Source organism: Lissotriton helveticus, chromosome 2_2, assembly GCF_964261635.1.
Source record: "Lissotriton helveticus chromosome 2_2, aLisHel1.1, whole genome shotgun sequence".
NCBI lineage: Eukaryota > Metazoa > Chordata > Amphibia > Caudata > Salamandridae > Lissotriton > Lissotriton helveticus.
This window is the reverse complement of record NC_136060.1, coordinates 61,563,889-61,584,218: the sequence shown is the minus strand read 5'-3', so window position 1 is coordinate 61,584,218 and position 20,330 is coordinate 61,563,889.

The window sequence follows — 20,330 nt, the reverse complement described above, 5'->3', positions numbered from 1 at the left end:
ATGCTTGTTTGAAACTGAGTGCAGGGTGAGTAATGAGACTATAGGGTGTGCAGTAAGAGTGACAAGTGAGTGGAGTGTTGTGAGTGCAGGGTGAGTAGTGTGTGTGTGTGAGAGCAGGGTACAAGATGCATGCAGGGTGAACAACATGAGTTCATGGTGAGCAGTAAAAGTACAGTGTGATCGCTCCGAATACAGGCTGAGTGGTGAGACTGCAGAGTAAGATTGACAGGTGAATGGAGTGTCTTGTGAGTGCATGCTGAGCAGTGTGCTACTGTGGGTGCAGGGTAAGAGGAGGGTGAATGGTGTGAGTGCATGGTGAACAGTGTTAGTACAGTGTGTTTGCTGTGAGTGCAAAGTGAGTGTTGAGAATGATATCGAGTTGTCTGAATGTAAGATGTATTTCTAGACACTCTCAGTAACTCAGCATGTTATCCATGGTAGCGAGCGGGGTCTCAGATAAAATTTAAACTATGTCTAATGTGGCATCAATCAGGGATGAATAGTGGAGGAAATAAATGATTTGAGGGTCCTACAAAAAACATTCAGGCTGGTAATATCCTTTGATATATGATATATTGATATGGCTTGTAATTGGAAAGGATGTGACATAACTGCCAGAGCTGCTGGCTTTCAGTCGGTGAACAAGGTATGAGCCTCAGCGTCAGCTCTGTAGTTCTGGGCAAATTACTTAATACCCCAGTGCCTACAGATGAATGTGTGTTTGCATGTTGTGACTGGTGCCCATGTAAGGTGCCTGAATATCTTCAGGTCGAGTTCGCTCTATATCAAACTGCAAAAATATAAAGCCCGATGTTAATTTTCAGAAAATGCATTCTCACACTGTGGCAGCAAAATAAATTTGTCAATGTAAGGGTTAGGCAGATTGGAGACGCATGGGCTCCAGGAATCAGTGGAAATCCAACAATGCATTGTTAACATGTAAATGGCCTTTTAAAGACTTGTGAATACTCTGGTGAGGATGACATAATACACCAGACATGATCCTACTGGCCCACAGCAGCTCAAGAACCACGCGTGTCTCTGGGAAGCTGCCTCAGCCTGGTTAGAGACACACGCTGGTGGGGGGGGGTGATACAGGGGGCAGGGTAACAGTTTTAAACCCTTTCAGGCCTGTGGGCTTTGTGCACCTAGTTCTAGACAATTTGATCATGGTCAAAAGGCATGCATGTATGTACAAACTGCTAATTGTACATCACAAACTGTACAAGGCTCAAATTGTAAGGCATCAATAATGTGATGAGATCAGATAAGGAAAACAGTAAGGGGTCCATTAGGATGTCGAGCGGTGGCACCAATGCATTTTCCCGCCCGCTAGCAGCAGAACTCACGTCCACCATATTAGTATGGGCAAATATAGACCATTTCCTGTCCGCCGCGGTGCGATGTACACCGTACACCGCCATCAAAGTGCACCCGCAGCGGCGGCAGTGGGAGCCAATGGAGACTCACCACCATGCAGAATGACGTCCACCCGGTCCACAAATTAGGATGCCCCAAACAAGCAGACGCACTGCAGCGGAGACACCGCACAATCTGAGACGGAGGAAGCTCGACAGCAGAGCGCGAAACCAGAGTCCCGGTCCATGCCACCCAGTCACGACTGCCATGGACCCAGCTCCACACATTTTTCAGGTGCTGTACATGCTACATCACCGGCAAATTATGGACAGCCGTGGGTGCCGCCACAGGTACGCAACTACACAAACACAACACACAACACATGGGCTGACACATGGTCCAAATCCCCATCAAAAACCCTGGTGGGGACAGGAACACATCAACAAGGGCACCCACACATGACCCACCTGCCACCAAGTGACCCCTCCACATTCAGGATACACATACACCGCCATCTTGCAGCAATGTCCCGGTCACGTCACCGCAGTGAAGAACACAAGGGAAAACATGCGCACAATGCAGAAGGCAGGGCCAGCCAAAGGCATGGGCAAGGGACAAATACCACAGTGCCCTACCTCCTCTCACAACACATTAGCACACCCCATGAAGGCACATGCCATGTGCACATTCTGTGCACCCCCATGCACAACAACAAGCCAGGTCAAACCACACACTGCACCACACAAACAAATAACCAGGGATACAGCCACTGCAGGAGTGGCTGCACAGGAACACACAACAGACAGGGAAATATACAAACCACAACACCACCACACCCAGGGAAACAAAAATGAGTAAAAGTACCAAATGAACACATACAAGGAACAATCATACATATGGACACACAGCCTGCATAGTCACACATACATACCACAGACTGACACACAGACAAACACACCCCAAATGCCAACAAAAATGGAGCACAACAAATAGGAAAGAGCTGGCTGGCCTGCACACAGCTGGCGCAAAAGCTCCACAGACTCAGCACTAATGGCAGCAGGGGGGACAGGGGCAGGGCCAGTGGTGCCAGGTGTCAAGGAAATTCGTCCCCGCTTAATGACCCATACACAGGCAGCACCAGAGGAAATGGCTGGGAGGGTAGGCACTGGCCACTGTGTGGTTGAAGATGATGCAGAGTCCCCATTCCCTGTGCCTGCAAACATGGATGCATCCCCACTGGCATAAGATGATGTGGTACTTTGCGTCTCAGGCTGTGATTCCTCCTGCAGACTCAGGTCCCCCTTTGAGGCACTGGTGACATCTGTTTCACTGGCTCCTGTGCAGCTGTTGTGTTATGTTATATATTTGTAAACCGCTCAAGACACCCTGGGGCATCTCGGCACTGACTAGGAAAGTGTACTGAGAGTTGATAAGCCAGGATAGATTAGATATCTTTATTAAAAAAGAAAAGCTTTCAGCTGTTTCCTGAAAATGCTATATCTTGGGTTTTTGCGTAGAGCTGGAGGGAGCTCATTCCAATATCTTGGGGCAAGATATGAGAAGGCTCTACACCCAGTGCGGATGAGACACATTTAAGGAACCTGGAGGAGATCCTAGGTACTAGATCTAAGTTTCCTGTAAGGAGAATATTTTAATAGTTTGTTTCCGCAAATATAGGGGACCTCTTTCGTTCAGCGCGTTATATGTAAGGCAGCAAATCTCAAAAAGGATCTCTTCTTCACTGACAGCCAATGCAGTCCCCTTAACAAAGGAGCCAAAGATGAAACTGCAGGACTATTTAAGATCATTCTTGCTGCAGTGTTTTGGAGTTTGTCCTAGAGGGTCTCTCCCACTTCAGCCAACAAAGCATTGCCATAGTCTAGGCGACTAATTACCATCGCCTGGACTAAAGTTCTGCAGTGGGGCGTAGGCAGGTAAGGAAGAATTTTCCTGAGAAGCGGGAGACATAATAGCACGAACTCATGGTAGCCGCGATGTGATCCTTCATAGTCAGAGCCAGGTCCAATTTTAGACTGTTTGGGGGAGGGGGCAATGACCAAATGAGCAGGCCACCAGTCCTCCGAACAAATGTCTATGGCTTTACCCAATAACATAACCTCAGTTTTTTCCGGATTCAACTGGAGACAGTTTACTGTCATCCAGTTGGAGATGGCAAGAATACCAGTGGCAAAACGGATTTTGTCGAGCTCTGGGTTTGATCCGATGGTAATCATAAGCTGGGTATCATCAGCATACGAGATGATCTCAAAGCCCAGCCGTTCTGCAATCCTGGCCAGCGGAGCCATGTATATATTGAAAAGAGTTGGACTTAAACAAAAGCCCTGCAGAACACCCTTGTCAAGGTGCATTTTCACCGAGGTATATCGTCCCAGCATGACTGTTTGGGTTCTCTCAGACAGAAAGTGCTTGAGCCACTTGAAAGCTACCCCATTGATACCACAGGAAAGAAACCTCTCCGCCAGCTTAGAATGTGAGATGGTATCAAAAGCTGCTGAGAGATCTAGGAGAATCAGAATTACTGAGCCTCCCGCATCTATAGTCTGTCTGAGAGAATCGATCACGGCCAGAATAGCGGTGGCCGTGCTAAAACCTGGCCGGAAACCCTACTGCAAGGGATCCAAGAGATGATTATCCTCCAAGTAAGAACTTAATTGTTGGTTAATAATACCTTCCAATATTTTGCCCAACAGTGGTGGCAAAGAAATAGGACGGTAATTACCAAGAATTGAAGGATCAGCCATAGGTTTTTTTAATATTGGGAGTACACATGCCTCCTTCCAGATGGCTGGGAAAGTACCGGTAGGGATCAAATGGTTAAATATATCTTGGATTACCGGGGCGCAGCTTGTGGGTAGCAGCGCCATTGTTTTTGGGGGACAAAGTCTGACGGTGACCCAGATTTGGTGGCAGCAAGACCTTTTATGACCTCCTCCATTGTGATCAATTCAAAACTATTAAGGGAGCTGACTACTGTCTCGTCCTGCTCTTCAAATATAGTTGAAGATACAACGTCATGAGGAATTGATGGAAGAAAGTTCTCATACATTTTTAGTATCTTCTCATGAAAATAGGACACTAGGGAGTTAAAAAGATCCAAATGCGCCTGACTACAGACTTTAGGAGATACAAAATCCTGTACTATACCAAACAATGTTTTCGAAGAGTTGCTGGTTTTTTCAATGTGGTTGATGATAAACCAGCGTCTGGCCACTTTTAAGTTGAGATAATATTTGGCTTGAGTCTGCCTATAAAGAAGTCTGTTTTGGTGGGTTTTACTAGTACGCCACGTTCTTTCCAGATGCCTGCAACTGGCTTTTTCCATTTTGAGTTCCACCGTATACCAAGGGGTGGAGGGCCGCCGTTGAATAGGGCACTGTTTTTTGGGGGGGGTATGATATGACAGCATCTAAGGCTGTTTCTAAGGCAGTATTAAAAGCCTCCAACTTTATGTATACTTCCATAATGTTAGTTACCGTTTCTTGGGAAAAAACTCATTAAATGCCTCTAAGGAGAGATTGAGCCAAGTCCTACCCAGTTCAGGAATTTGTCTAGTGGGACATTTAGAGCTCTTCTGGCATGACTGCTGAATATAAATCGTGATCATAGAGTGATCCGTCCAAGAAAGGGGATCTGGACGGTCACATCTCAGCTGGTCTATGTTGGAAAAGACCAGATCTAATAGATGACCTGCTCTATGAGTGGCACCTTCAACCCTTTGGGTAAGTCCCATTAATTCAAGGGAGGCGAGAAGTTTATTGACCTCGGGATTGGTCGAATTTTCCCCATGGAAGTTAAAATCTCCAAGCAAGAGAAATTTATTTGTAGCGAGTACATGTAATGAAAGATGTTACACCTGAAGATCTATAAATTTGGCTCTGGGTCCTGGGGCCGATAAACTAAGGTGCCATACCAGCTGTCGGAAGCGAACATGGAGACTTTAAAGATTCCTAATTCTAAGCAATCATTACTGACCGTATCAACCCAGTTCACGGCCAGAAGATTTTTTAAGGCAATGGCAATACCTCCTCCTGTTTTAGTCTCTCTGTTCAAGTGAATACATTTATAATTCTCTGATAGGGTAATCATAGGGTGGTTAAGAGCACAACCATGTTTCGGTGAAGAAACAGACAGCAGGGTCATGCGAAAAAATCATGTCCCATATTTCAAATGGGTGGTTAGGCCTGGGCGGTAAATTCCATTCCGCTCACGGAATTTGTGGAATTTGGGCAATTTCGCGTTCTGCAGAGAACACAAAATTGCCCAAAATTCTGCATTCCGTGACTTAGCAAGATTTTTTGCTTGTTCGCGTTCTCAAATGCGTATTCGTGAGCTATTTCCCCCGAGCACGCAAACCGCGATTTCGAACAGTAAAAAAAGCATTGCAAACAAGCAATTCTGAGTGTTTGCGGAATTTCTGCATGTTTGCGGAGATTTTTTACCGTTTCGCAGAGATTTTCGTAACGCGATTACGTAAATTCCGCCCACCCCTAATTGCTGTTGTCATGAAGGGGTATGTGAGAATTGTAACAACAGCCAGTTGCAGACTCAGCAGTGGGTGGCAATGTTTCTGGGACATGTCATCTTGGAACGTATACGGGATGTGTATGTTGACACTTGTTGCCCATTGTGATGTCTTCATGTTGGCTTATGTAGATGATAGGTGTTGTGTGATGTCAGTGATGCCACACCCACACCAGTGAGTATCGTTCTGTTGTGTTTCCCTAGGTGCCCTAAACTCATCCTTGCCTATATACAGTACATACTGCTGATACCTTATGGACATGTTGAAGACTGTACATCCTGCAATAAAAACGGGGCTGAAACGACAACATGTGTGTAAGGTTTTTTATTTTCAATGTTGACATGTGAGGGGGGGTGTACATTTCCATTGAGGTGGTGGTGGAGCAGTGAGATGACAGTCATGCTAAATGAGATAATAGTGTAGTTACCACATTGATGTGGTCACCCAGTCCAACAGACAGATGCCGTTCACAAGGCAGTGTGGAGAAGGACTGTCAAAGTGATGAATGCATTGGTCAAGAAAGTTGCCATCAGGGCTGGCTCTGTGACTGGTGTTTTGCAGGTTCCTTGCCTCCAGATACTCCCAGGCTCTTCTTAGGACGGCCCCTTGGTCGCTTGGCAGGGGGGACCCTGCTGCATGGCCAGTGGCGTCTGAGGACTCCCCCCTCTCTGTGGCCGCAGGGAAGGATGGTGCACTGTTATCCTGCAGCCGACCAGAGGGAGGTGGAGGTGTTGGTTGTGGCACAGGTCTGTCCCTCAGTAACGCCACTTGCTGGCCCATGAGGTCCACCATTTGTCCAATGCGGGTGTCGATGGACCTCATCAGCAGGATGTGCTTGCGAAACAGGTCGTCCGACCGGCCACTTTGTCCCTGGGCCTGTTCATATGCGCCAAGGACTCTGGTAATGTGTTCCAGGGATTGGGTCCCAGCCTTCTGGTGCCTGTGGATGACCCTGGGCCTCCCACCAACCCAGCTGCCACGGACCTGTTGCCTCACCACTGTGGTCACCCACATCCTCTCCCTGCCATCCTCAGTCGGTGGTGTGGGGTGGTCATCCTCTGGGACAGAGAGGGTGTTGCAGGTGGGGGCTTGCTGAGACCGACCCGAGGCCTGTACTCGATCGCCTCCTTCCCGCCCCAGTCCGACGCGGTGAATAGCACCGTTGCGCGGAGGGCGAGGAAGGGTAGAGACAGGCACGTCCGGTTGACTGGGGGGCCGGTTAGCGGTCTAGTCACCATCCCCTGCTCAGTCTTTAGGGATAAAAGGCAAATGCTCAAGCTACCGCACAGCGGGCGTGCTGCCCAAGCCCGTCTGCGCCCGTCCGCGGCCGTACGGGGACCAGGTTTGCGGTCAGAATACAATATGGCATGGTGGAACTGCAGGCATTATGCCCCCTTATAGATAGTGCCTGCAGACACAGCATGTCAGCTACTCAAGTTAGTGCCTGTAATTACTGTCCATTTAGGTGGAATATGGATCACATAAGGCAGGTAGGGAGAGGTGTACTCTGTTGTGGGTTACTGAATTGTAGATCTCTCAGTAAACACAAAATCAAAATCTCTGACTTGCTCTCGGACACTAAGCTTGATCTCCTGTTTCTTACTGAGACCTGGTTGGACGCTGATTCTGAGCCAGATATCCTAGAGACACTCCCCTCAGGCTATACTATAGCCAGAATTGATAGGGCGGTAGGCAGAGGAGGGGGGGTAGTGGTAATCTTTGGACCTCCCCTTGAATGCTTCCTTGAACCAGTTATGCTATGTGAAAGTGAGGCCGGCTCCTTTATGCTGAACATCAGCCCCAACCTTACGGTGAAAGGGCTTTTGGTCTATAGACCCCCGGGTTCCCCTGCGCGCATTATGCCCAGTTTGGTGGAGGGTATTGCTCATTTGGCCTTAAGACATGATAAGTTCTTAATTCTGGGTGATCTGAATCTTCATTTGGAGGATCCTCTGAATAAGGGGGTATTCGATCTACGTCAGGATCTTCAGTCACTTCATTTATGCCTGAAATCATGCGTCCCTACTCATCAGCACGGACACCTACTTGATCCGGTGTTCGCTAGCTGAGAGAATGTAGAAGTATCCACCCCCCTCCCCATTCCAATGTCGGATCACTTTCTGGTACCCTTTGTGATAAGGGTGCCAGAGATTAAAAAACAGGATTTAGCCATTGGCAATCACCCGCTCAGGAAATGGAAACATTTGGTACAGGAGGATTTTAATAGAGAGTTGACAGTGGGCGGGCCCCCAGGTGGCGCAGACAGTTAAACTGCCTGTATGAATCTGCAGAGGCGCATAAAGTACGCTCTTAATAAGGTGGCCCGCTGCTCTCTAATAAATCAATGGGAAGGGTACATAAATCTGCACCCTGGTTCACCCCTGCTCTACATCTGGTAAAAGCTGAATGTAAACGTAAGGAGAGGCAGTGGAGAAAGGGATTTTTGTGCCAGGGTAGATTGAAATACAGGGAGGAACAGAGAAAATACCATGCTCTTTTAAGACGGGCTAAAGCCACCTACTACAAGGCCAGAATTGGGACGGCGGAAAATTCTACAAAAGAACTCTATAAAATATATAAGGAGATCTCTTCCCTGGCTGCTACGGCTGTGCCAATTATGGGCTCAGCTGAGGCTTGCAATCGGGTTGCGAATTATTTCTCGGAGAAGGTGAAGGAAATCTATTCATCCTTCTCAGGGACCGTAAGGAGGGGTGTAGAATTTGAGGAACAGACGGGAGAAACGGAGGCAGGGCAGAGACTGAACAACTTCACTGTTCCCTCTCCGGAGACTCTTAGTAAAATCGGTTTCAGTATTAAATTTGGTTCTACCAGAGATCCTGCCCCACCTAAAGTTCTGGGCGAGAGTTTGGAGATTCTCGAGCCGATCATCAGGTATGTTTTGGAGGTCTCGTTCAATCTACACATGGTGCCAGGGAATTGGAAACGAGCTATTGTTCTCCCAGTTAAGAAGAAGCCGAATATCAGTCAAGACAAATTAGAAAATTTACCTATCTTGCTTCTGCCATTTTTGGCAAAGGTAGCAGAGAAGGTGGTTAATCAGCAACTCATGACACATATGGAAGAAGCGAGCCTCCTACATCCGTCGCAATCTGGGTTTCGGGCTGGTCATTCTACGGAATCCGCTCTACTGCGTGCCACGGAAACTATTAGACAGGGGGTTGATGCTGAGCACACTATGGCTCTGATCATGTTAGACCTCAGTGCCGCCTTCGACACTGTAGTACACTACACCATGCTGCAGTGTCTGAATAAGGGCGATGTATCAGGCCCGGCCCTGAAATGGCTGAAGTCCTTCCTGGTAGGCTGTAGTTTTCAGGTTAGACATGGTGCACATTACTCCAATGACATTAAACTGGAGCAGGGAGTGCCTCAGGGTTCTGCCCTGAGCCCTACCCGGTTCAACCTGTACATTACTCCTTTGGCAGAGATAGTACAGGGTTTTAGAGTTGGGGTTGTCTCTTATGCTGATGACACCCAGCTGATGATCTCCCTATCCCAGGCACCGGAGGTAGCTGCCTCTAATTTCAGGGCTTGCATGCAGGAGCTTGCCTCCTGGAAGGCTAAAAACTGCCTGAAACTGAATGGCAGCAAGACAGAGGTGCTTGTGGTGGGGGTGATACATCGAGCTGGACGTCGGCTTGGTGGCCTCCGAGTCTGGGCCCTAACCCCATACCATGCACCGAGGCGAAAAATCTGGGGGTCTGGTTGGATTCCACTCTTTCCTATGATGGACATATTAGACGCATAGTGGGGAAATGTTTTGGAGTCCGCAAAACGTTATATCTCTTCCTGATAGGGGCTAGGAAGACGCTGGTGCATGCTCTTATTACATCTCGCCTAGACTATGGCAACATACTTTACCTTCGCGCCACGGCAAAAGGTCTGGGGAGACTACAGGTCTTGCAGAATGCTGCCGCACGGCTGGTACTAATGCAGCCTAGAAGGGCGGCTTCAAAAAAAGCCCTGGATTCACTGCACTGGCTTCCAGTAAAGAAAAGAGTGATGTTTAAGGCATTATGCACCTGCCACCACATCGCCCAGAACCTTGGCCCTTCATATCTGAGCGACCTGGTCACCAGCTATGTGCCAGGAAGGTCCCTTAGATCCAGTGGGACCGGGCTGTTGAAAATTCCGAAGGTAAAGAAGGCTAGAATGGGAGGCCGTACCTTCAGGTTCCTGGCAGCTCAAAACTGGAATAAACTCCCTGTAAAACTCCGGATGAAGATCTCTGAAGCTAAGTTTAGGAAGGCGCTTAAAACATATTTGTTCTCCGGTTAGCATAGCGTGGATCTCAGATTGCTTCTAGCTGTTACCTCCCTCTCACTCAGCGCGGGGACACGCCGAGATGGCATAACCATGCGCTTTATACATTTTCTTTATTATTATTATTACTGGTGGTGGTGGCGGTGGTGGTGGACACACAAGCCATAACAGCATGGGTCTGCAGTAAAGTTGTTGTTGCAGCATATGGACGATGGGCTCCTGGGACCAGTAGCTCTCTGGCACACCAGATGGGCTGGCGTCAAGCTCATCGTCCAGAGAATCCTTGGAGTCAACATCCAAGAGTCCATGTACCGGGGGCGAATGGCTCTGCAGGTTGCTGGTGTTGTCCTCTGCAGTGAGCTCTTGGTCACCTGTGGATTAGATGAGAAATGGTCATTGTAGTGCACCCCACAAGCTTTGTGTTAGCTGTGTGTCATCCACTGCTTGTACACTACACAATTGAATGATCATCACATTGTTTGCTATGTGCACTACTTTGCCTCCTGACATGATGCAGCGGTACATGCATTACTTGTCCATGGTATGATGTGTCAATGCATACCATGCGATCTTTGCATAATTTATGATTGCAGGGACATGTTGCCATCTAGGGTCTGGCACAACATGTTTTTCATTGAGGACTGTTTGTAGATTTTTCTGACCTGGCAGACATTACATCTGCCCATGGACTGGTCGTTGTCATCTCCAGCATACATTTGTCCTGTCATGTGCATATCTTGATTCATAACACCACCCATGCTTTCTCAAATATGGAATGGTCCTTGTTGCTCTGGCCCCAGGGTGATGCACATGTCAATCACTGCTGTGCATGATTGTGACCACACTTTATTCTACATGTGCATTGGTGTGTCACACTTTGGTAGCTGTGCCAGTTTACTTAGCTCACCTGTGTGCACACTGTGCATGGCAATGGGGTCGGTGTGCATATTAGTGCAATGAGAGGGCTTGTGTTGTCATATGGCACCATATTGATTGTGACAAATGTGTGGGTGCACGTACTGGCTACTTACCTGTTATATGTTAACATTTGGCTTTGTAATGTGACCCATCTGTGTGTGCGTGGTGTAGGCTTACATCCTGCTCAGTGGTGTAATGAGACAGAATGTTATGTCTACCTACCTGTTAGTTTGTTTGGTGTCTTGCAGTGGCTTTCATCAATTACTGGGTGGGGTGGGGGGAGGGCACCATCCTGCTGGGGTGTGAGACAGGGGGCATGGTGGGAGTAGTAGTGCAGGCCTCACACACACACACACACACATCCCATGGAAGATGGCTACCTACCTGTTAGTTTGATGAGGGTGGTGTAATGGTTGACACATGCTGGTAGGCGGGGTGGGCTCCATCCTGCTGGGGTATGGGACAGGGGGCATGGTGCGAGTAGTAGTCTAAGCCTCACACACACACACACACACTCCCATGGAAGATGGCTGGCTACCTGTTAGTTTTATGAGGGTGGTGTAATGGCTGACACATGCTGGTGGGTTGGGTGGGGGGAGTTCTCCATCCTGTTGGGGTGTGGGACAGGGGGCATGGTGGGAGTAGTCGTGCAGAACTCACAGACACACACACACACTCCCAAGGAAGATGGCTACCTACCTGTAAGTGTGTTGTGTGTACTGCAATGGTTTCTGACTGCTTCTGAGTGGGGTGGGGGAGTGCTCCATCCTGCTGGGATGTGAGACAGGGGCCATGGTGGGAGTTGTAGTACTGGCTGCCTGTACACATGCCCCCATGGTAATGTTGGTGGCTATGTTTGGGGTGAATGGGAGTGTGTGAATGTTGGAACTATGAGACATGTTTTTGTGAGTGTGTGGTGCTGATGAATGGTATTTGTCCTAGGTGGAGTAGCTTTGTAGTTGAGCAGGACAGTACATATCAGTGTGGTGGTAATCATTTGTTTGTACTTACCCGCCTCCACTCCCCCGGCTACTCCTGTGAGACTCTCTGGATGCAGTATGGCAAGAACCTTCTCCTCCTATGTTGTGAATGGTTTTGGTGGAATGGGAGGGCAACCGCCAGTACTGTCGGCCAGCTCACGGTTCTTGCTTCTCCTCTCTTTGACAACCCTCTTCAGATCATGCCACCGCTTCATGATCTCCTTTTTGGATCGCGGGGTAGTCCCTACTGCATTGACCCTTTGGAATATTCTGGCCCACATTTATGTCCTTGTGGCTAATGGTGTCTGGTGGACCAGGCTACCAAACATTTGTGGTTCCACTCTGACTATCTCATTTACCATGACGGTCAACTCACTCTTTGTGAATTTAGGCATTTTATGTGTTGACATGGTGTGTGGTGTGCAAAATGTTTGGGGCTGCAGGGGTGTGAGTGGTTTGTGTGATAGTGATGTGTATGGTGTGATGTGCTGAGGGTTGTAGGTGCTGGTGTGGAAGTGGTGGTGGTGCTGTGTGTGATGTGGGTATTGCTGGTGTGTTGCTTTACCTATCCTTTGTTGTGAGGGGTGGTGGCCTTCAGTCTTGGAAAATTGCAAAGGATTGTGGTCAGGAAAGGGGCTGGTTTTATACTCAGCTATGTGGGTTTGTTCAAATGAGGTATTGCTGTCAGGTGTGTTGTGTGTGTTGTCCTGGGAATTGTATTTTTCTTTTTGCCATGTATTTGTCTCATTGGGATGTGTTTTGTGTATTTGGGGGGCATGGCTAGTTTGCTTTGTGCACTGTTTGGCCTCATTGTGGGTTTTTAGCTTCATTCGCCATATTTTCCACGGATCATCCGCAGCGGTGGCTATGCTGCAGCTCTTCTGCCGGCTCTCCCATTCATTCCAGTGTGCGACTGTGACAGTCGGAAACAGCGTAACATACAGCGGGATCATCGGGGGTATCCTAATTTCCTGTGCGATGTCCCCGCTATGCTTGCTGCACATTGTTTTTTTCCGCAGCGTGTCCAACCGCCACCGACCGATTTCAGACATCACCACCAGCTATGGGTGTTTTTTCTTGGACCGCTTCCGCCACGGTCGGTGTTTTTGGGCAGATGATCCTAATTTGACTGCCGAGTTTTCCACGGTCCCGGTGGGTGGTTGTTTTCCACTTCCATGGTGGTCAGGGTAGTTTTCCGACCGCCATCCTAATAGCCCCTAGGTGTTTATAACATTCCTCTCTTGAGTATGCCTATTTGGTGACAAATATGACAGACAGAGAAGTTAATCTGGTGCCCCCAAATTGTGACCATAGGACTTTCAGGGTACCTTGCGTGCCATGAACGACAAGACAATGCACTTAGCAGCAGCATACCACAGCCACCGTCGGCCTGCCATGAAAGGAGAATTTACTTTTAAACTGCATTCTTGTCATTTGAAGGTCATTTCGGTTTATCCTGCTCTAGTCTGAGCATTTCATTCTGTAATGTGCTTCCAGGCTGACCCATGGAAGAGGAAATTCATAAACCTACTTCTTCTTTTATACATGATATGCTCCCACCGTGGCTTACACCCAGTCCTGCTGCTCTGTTAGACAAAAGCCTTGCCTGGAAAATTGGAAAAAGAGCGCTCACTGCACTTCAAGGTACAAACACGCTACTGGCAGTATATTCTGCTTGAACTCTTGATTGGCAGTCCCTTTCGCCCTTTGCTTTTTCAGTAAGGAGCATACCATGGCTGTTCTGTTTGCACCAAAACCACTTGTGGGCTGTCATGAAGACGAGGCTTGTCAGCTGTGAAATTACAAATGTGCTTAGTTTTGTCATGCCTCACTTTCTTAGCAGCCGCATTCAGGTTGGCCCCCAATTTATACTAGCCTGCTTGTGTTGTCTCATATTCCACAGCAATCTGTGTTGGGCATTGAACATGGCCACTACTTGCTGCTTTGCTTAAGCGTGCCTAGGGAATGACATTCGTCTGGGTGTTTTTTTAATGTTATTAGGTGGGGTATTGCTGTGCGCTTGGCTCTCCTGTATGGCCGGCTTAAATTACTTTTTGGAATGATGGATACACTCGCTGAATGATTTTTCATTGGCATGTGGGTGGTCTCCCTGGAGAGTGCTGGTCAACATTTTCTTAGCTCTGCATGGCCCGCTCGAATTCAGGGGCAGATTTACAAGCCTTTTGCGCTGCCAGTACATCACTTTTTGCGACGCACTGGCAGCGAATTTCTCTGCCCCATATTTACAAGGACAGGAAAAACCACCTTGCATGGCTTTTCCTGTCCTAGTAAATATGGCCCCTTTACACACAGCAATTTGCATGAAAGTGGAATTCTATGGGTGTTGCTGTGGGTGTTTCTACGCAACCCCCATGAAACCAGACAGATTTCCAGATTTATGAAGAAACGTAAACCTGGAAATGCGTCAGTATGCTAAGCCATCCGATGGGTGAGGCACAATGAAGAGAATTTTTTTATTTCTCCTCTTTTTTTCCTCTCATTGAAAAAGGAAAATGCCTGTAGTGATTGTTTTAGTGCAGGAAGCTGCCCCTCCCCGCACAAAAACTATCTCCCCATGATGTAGGCATTCTTGCACCATGGTGCACCCATGGTGCAAGGGTGTAGGCCCTGGCGCATGGCAGGTGTTTGTGCGCCTGCCCAGGAATGCGACATATTTTTGTGAATATGTTGCATTCCTCTGCTCTGGAAGTGCTGCATCGTGGCGCAGCCAAAGGGCTTGTGGTTCCGTACTGTGGCACTTTCTTGTAGATCTACCCCTCACTTTCTAGTTGTTGGGATCTAGTAAGATCTAGTAAGATCTGGGTGCTGTTAAATTTAGTTGCCCTAGAGATCTAAATAAGAGATAAGATTGGATCTGGAATTTGTTTGCTATCACTGCATCTTCTGATAAGTATAGAACATAAAAAATGAACTAGAACATAAATCATCTTGAGGATGCTCCTGGGGTCTTGATAACGCTTTATACTTTTTAATCAAAATATGCAGTAGAAGTAGTGTGCAGAGCAATTAATCTACACTTGCATTCAGATGTGTATACTGACATGAAGCTAATGCAGTTGAAACTAATGTGTTATGATTTTCTAAAGTTTGATTTTGTGCCTTATGCTAAGTATGGCTCAATAGGGCCTGAATGCCATCTTGTTTAAAATGGATGTCACAACATTTTATTTATTCTCTGTTTATAATGCTGCACCTAGTTAAGCAAGATGTGGATTTGTTTTCGAATGATACTGCTTGGGAAGAAAGTCTGCTAGAAGGAATGCTGTAACACTTTTCCAAGGCCCTTTCACTTTCATGCAGTATTGCACTCATTCTAAGTTATTCACCATTGTCTATTTACTTAGTTTTAGGGATTAAATCAATAGCCATGAAGTGGGTTAGTGCCAAGATGGGAAGGTTTTGTGATGATTTAAAATCTGCAACTTTATTTGTTGACAATGTAATTCTTTGCTCACCTAATTTAGAATTTGTGTATCCTGTCCCCTGAAATATAAATCCCATAGTACATAACTGGATTTATATTTCGGTGGACGGGCTATCCGTCACATTGTGATGGAGTAACCTGTCCGCCGAGATCTAAAGCAGGCCCTAAGTCTATTTTTGGTGTTTCAAATAATTCCTGTTTGTTACTATTAATGATAACCTTTGTGGCAATTACTTTATTTTATTTTCAGTTTAGAATGCTTTATTGAAATAGTAAGCAAAGTAAAACATCATTACAGTATTATATAATCAGAGATCAATCAGTAAAAAATGCCAAATGATGGTGAAGTAAATAAAAAAGTATAGGAATATCAATGAGACCAATTAAACCTTCTAAACCTTTACTTAGAATAAATGCATTTTAACATTTTGGAATTTTAAAAGAGATGGGGAAGGAGAAAGAGGGAAGGGTGGGAGGGAAGTATTATGAGGAAGTTAATCAATTATGAGTAATAATGAAAAGCAATTAAATATGCTAACAATAAGAAGAAATATGGTAATGTGAATACAAAATATATCAAATAATCAACCTGGAAAGAAATGCGGTCAGTGGTGACCAAAGTAAATCTTTTTTAATCAAAAGAGGTATTGAAGTAGCATGTGCGTGGTCTCGTCGATGATGGTGACAAAGCAAGTTCCACCAGGCTTGATGTGAAATTTTGGTTGTATCCTTCCAGTTGGTGGTAATGATCTGAAAAGTAATAGCTATAAATAAATCAATAAATTTACCCATGTTTCCCTTGGTATCCCATATAGAAGAGGAGCTACCCAGAAACACGTGTACTATGTCATAAGGAACATTGGTAGATACAATTTCATTCAATTTCTTCCAAATGAGTAACCAAAAGCTCATAACCGGGGGGCAAAGAAAGAACATGTGGAGTAAATCACTGTTTACATGAGGGCAGGACCAGCATTTCTTAAAATCCAACAAATTGAATATATGCAAACATGTAGGGGTGAGAAAAAGTCTATTATAGAAATAGTATAAAGTCTGCGTTGTACTAGCTGAGCGTGAGAAGGTATGAATTTTTGTCCAGATGGAGCTCCATGTCTGAAATTAGAATTCCTGTGCCAAGTCTTTTTCCCAGAGAAGTTCTATATTGGATTGGGTTCTAGAATCGGTGGGGAGAGATAATATCTTGTATATAGCGATTGCCTTGAGTTGAGTAGAGAAATCAAGTGGGGAGTGAATGTTTGATCAAGTGAGATTGAGGATGAGTTCTGAGAGTGAAGATGAATTATAGATGATGTGAGCATGGGGTAATGAGGGGCACTCAGAGAGGATATACCGTACATTCTTTTGGATCCTTCTGAAATTCAGAAACGACCCATCCTTTAACAGATGTTCTCAGAACTCCACTCCTGAGGCGGAAAGCCGGGAGTTAGCATTTTAGACTGTATAACTGTGTATTTTAACCTTTTAAATCGCTGATTTCCCTGCTGGCACCTTGATCGAGCAGCACACCGCCAAGCCGATTCTGGGCTGACGCGGTACACTGCTGCCAGGGCAACGCCGCCTTCCCAATCGGCGGACACGCCCACACGCGCTGGCCACGCCCCCTTCCTCTACAAAGAGCGCGCGCTGAGTAAGAGCGAGCGTTCTCAGAACTCCACTCCTGAGGCGGAAAGCCGGGAGTTAGCATTTTAGACTGTATAACTGTGTATTTTAACCTTTTAAATCGCTGATTTCCCTGCTGGCACCTTGATCGAGCAGCACACCGCCAAGCCGATTCTGGGCTGACGCGGTACACTGCTGCCAGGGCAACGCCGCCTTCCCAATCGGCGGACACGCCCACACGCGCTGGCCACACCCCCACTTCCAGGTCACTGCCAGCACAATAAATCATGTGCTGCAACCGGAAGCGCAGCGGACGAGCGCAGCGGGCGCGACGATTGCGCGCCGAAGGCGCGCATAAGGCAAGCTCGTCTGCGCTCGTCCGCGCCGAGGACGGGCCAACGGCCAACCCCCATGCGACTTCTACATCTCGACCTCCCACCCAAACGGTGAGACTAACCTATTCCACCATCGATCTAGTAAAACTCAGGCACTTCGCTACTCTACCCCATGCACCTCTGCATCTGGGCTATTCTAATCACATCCTAGGCCCTCTCCGATGTCCCACTTGTATCAATCTCACTGGGAAAGCTTCTACAAATGACCCTCCGTTGATCCAAGCAGCGTTAATAAACGCCAGATCTCTTCCGAAACACAAATTAGAAATCGCCGATCTCATCGACGCACACAAACTGGATCTCCTGTTCATAACCGAGACTTGGGGCGACGATGCCTCAGGTCCCGATTTCAGAGAAGCCACCCCCACCAATTACAATGTATGTAGACTAGACAGGCCTTTAAAAAGAGGCGGCGGCATCGCCATAATTTACAAAGACCGCTTTAAACTCACGACGAAACCATTTACCTGCCCAGAATACGAGTCTCTTATCTTTACACTATGTCTCTCAGCCAAATCATCCTTCAAGGGCATGCTGATGTATCGCCCTCCAGGGTCAAGAGCAAAGTTTTTAGCTAATATAGGCAGCGTAATCGAAGCTGCTGCGGACGCCCCTCACTTTACGCTACTAGGTGACTTCAATTTTCACCTTGAGACTCTGAACAACAACGACACTACGCAGCTTCTCACAGACCTTTCAGCTGCAGGCCTAATGCAACTAATAACCTCCCCTACGCACCAGGCAGGCCACACATTAGACGGCATCTTTACCAACAGCCCTCGGGTAAATATCACCCAAATAATTCCACTCATTTGGACAGACCATTCAGCCATTTGCTTTACAGTCCAAACAAACCCCATCAACCCTAGCTTAAATGCAACAGCTCCTTCATCTTACAGAGATTGGAAAAACATAAACCTAACTCAACTAGCACAGATGATACAAGATAACCATATTCCCAACGAGCATGACCCTACTAAAGCATCCTCCAACTACCTGACAAACCTAAACATGGCCTGCAACAAACTGGCACCGACAAAAACCTCCCACCGGAACAGGAAAATACCCTCAGCCCCATGGTTCACAGAAGCCCTGCGCATGCAAAAACAATACTGCAGGAACCTTGAAAGACAGTGGCGTCGCAATTACAGCCCTGCAGACAAAATCAACTATAAAAATGCCCTTTCCATCTATAAAAGATTGATAACCACTGAGAAAAGCCAATACTTCACCACTCAAATCAATCATGCAAAGAACTCGGCAGGAGAACTATTTCGGGTAGTCAATTCTCTATCCGACCCCCCTACTCCACGCATAGAAGGCTCCCAGGCACTGGCAGACTCCTTGGCCAGTTTCTTCGAGGAAAAAGTCAGCTCTATTTTCCAAACTTTCTCTCACTCAGCCCCCCGTTCCTCACCGGCGACACTCCCGATGGACACTCAGCCCACCTTAACAACCTTTACCCCTGTTGATCAGGACCACATTCAACGCCTGATAACCAGCATCAAATCTGGATCCCCCCTCGATCCCTGCCCCCCTTCTATTTTGAACCGCATCCCTGAAGCAATCTCCCCCGCACTGTCTACTATCTGCAACGCCATGTTCTTAACAGGCATTTACCCCACAGTCTGGAAGGAGGCTATCATTAAGCCACTGCTGAAAAAACCTACTCTGGATCCTCTCATCCCCGCAAGCTATAGGCCTATCGCTTGTCTCCCATTCCCAGCAAAGATCTTCGAAAAGTCCATGAACATCCAACTTTCGAAATTCATCAATGACAACAACTTGCTTGATGATACCCAGTTCGGGTTTAGACAAGGGCACGGGACGGAAACAGCACTCCTGAAAGCCGCAGACGAAATTAGAACAACCATGGATAAAGGCGGAGCGGCTATCCTGATACTCCTAGATCTCTCCGCTGCATTTGACACGGTCGATCATGTCACTCTGATCGACCGTGTCTCAGCCATGGGAATAGGAGGTACAGCTAAAGATCTGATTGTATCATTTCTCGCCAACCGCCCCCAGACTATCAAGATGGGCAATTTCACTTCCCAGACCTTTTCACTTCCCTGCGGCGTCCCTCAGGGTTCCTCGCTAAGTCCGACGCTTTTCAATATCTATGTTTCGGACTTAGCGAGGGTGATAAAATCTTATGGAATTGCCCTTACCACATACGCCGATGACACACAACTAGTACTATCGGTGTACAACAACGGAGCCAGTGTTGCAGCCAACTTTCAGGAGGGAATGAGGGCGATAAGCTCCTGGATGTCATCAAACTGCCTCAAACTCAACTCCGACAAAACGGAGGTGATGACGTTCGGGAGCTTACAGCCATCATGGTCCCCGCAGTGGTGGCCAGTTGAGTTGGGCTCCCCCCCCCAACCAGTGGTAAAGGTCCGCAACTTAGGAGTCACCTTTGACAATAAGTTGACCTTCCACCACCACGCCAATGCCATCGTATCATCCGCTTTTTACACCCTCAAAAAAATCAAGAAACTGCTCCCTTACTTACCACAGTCAGCCGGCAAAACTCTTATCAGTACTTTAGTCTTTTCAAGAACAGACTACTGTAACTCACTTCTTTTGAATGCCCAGGAAGGAGTTCTTAACAAACTACAGACCGTGCAAAACGCGGCAGCCAGAACCTTACTGTCCATTCCTAAATTCACATCCATCTCCCACCACATCAAAAAACTCCATTGGCTCCCAATCAGGAGTCGAATCAAATTTAAGGCTCTGTGTATAGCCTATAAGACCTTGAATAACCCTGGACCACGGTT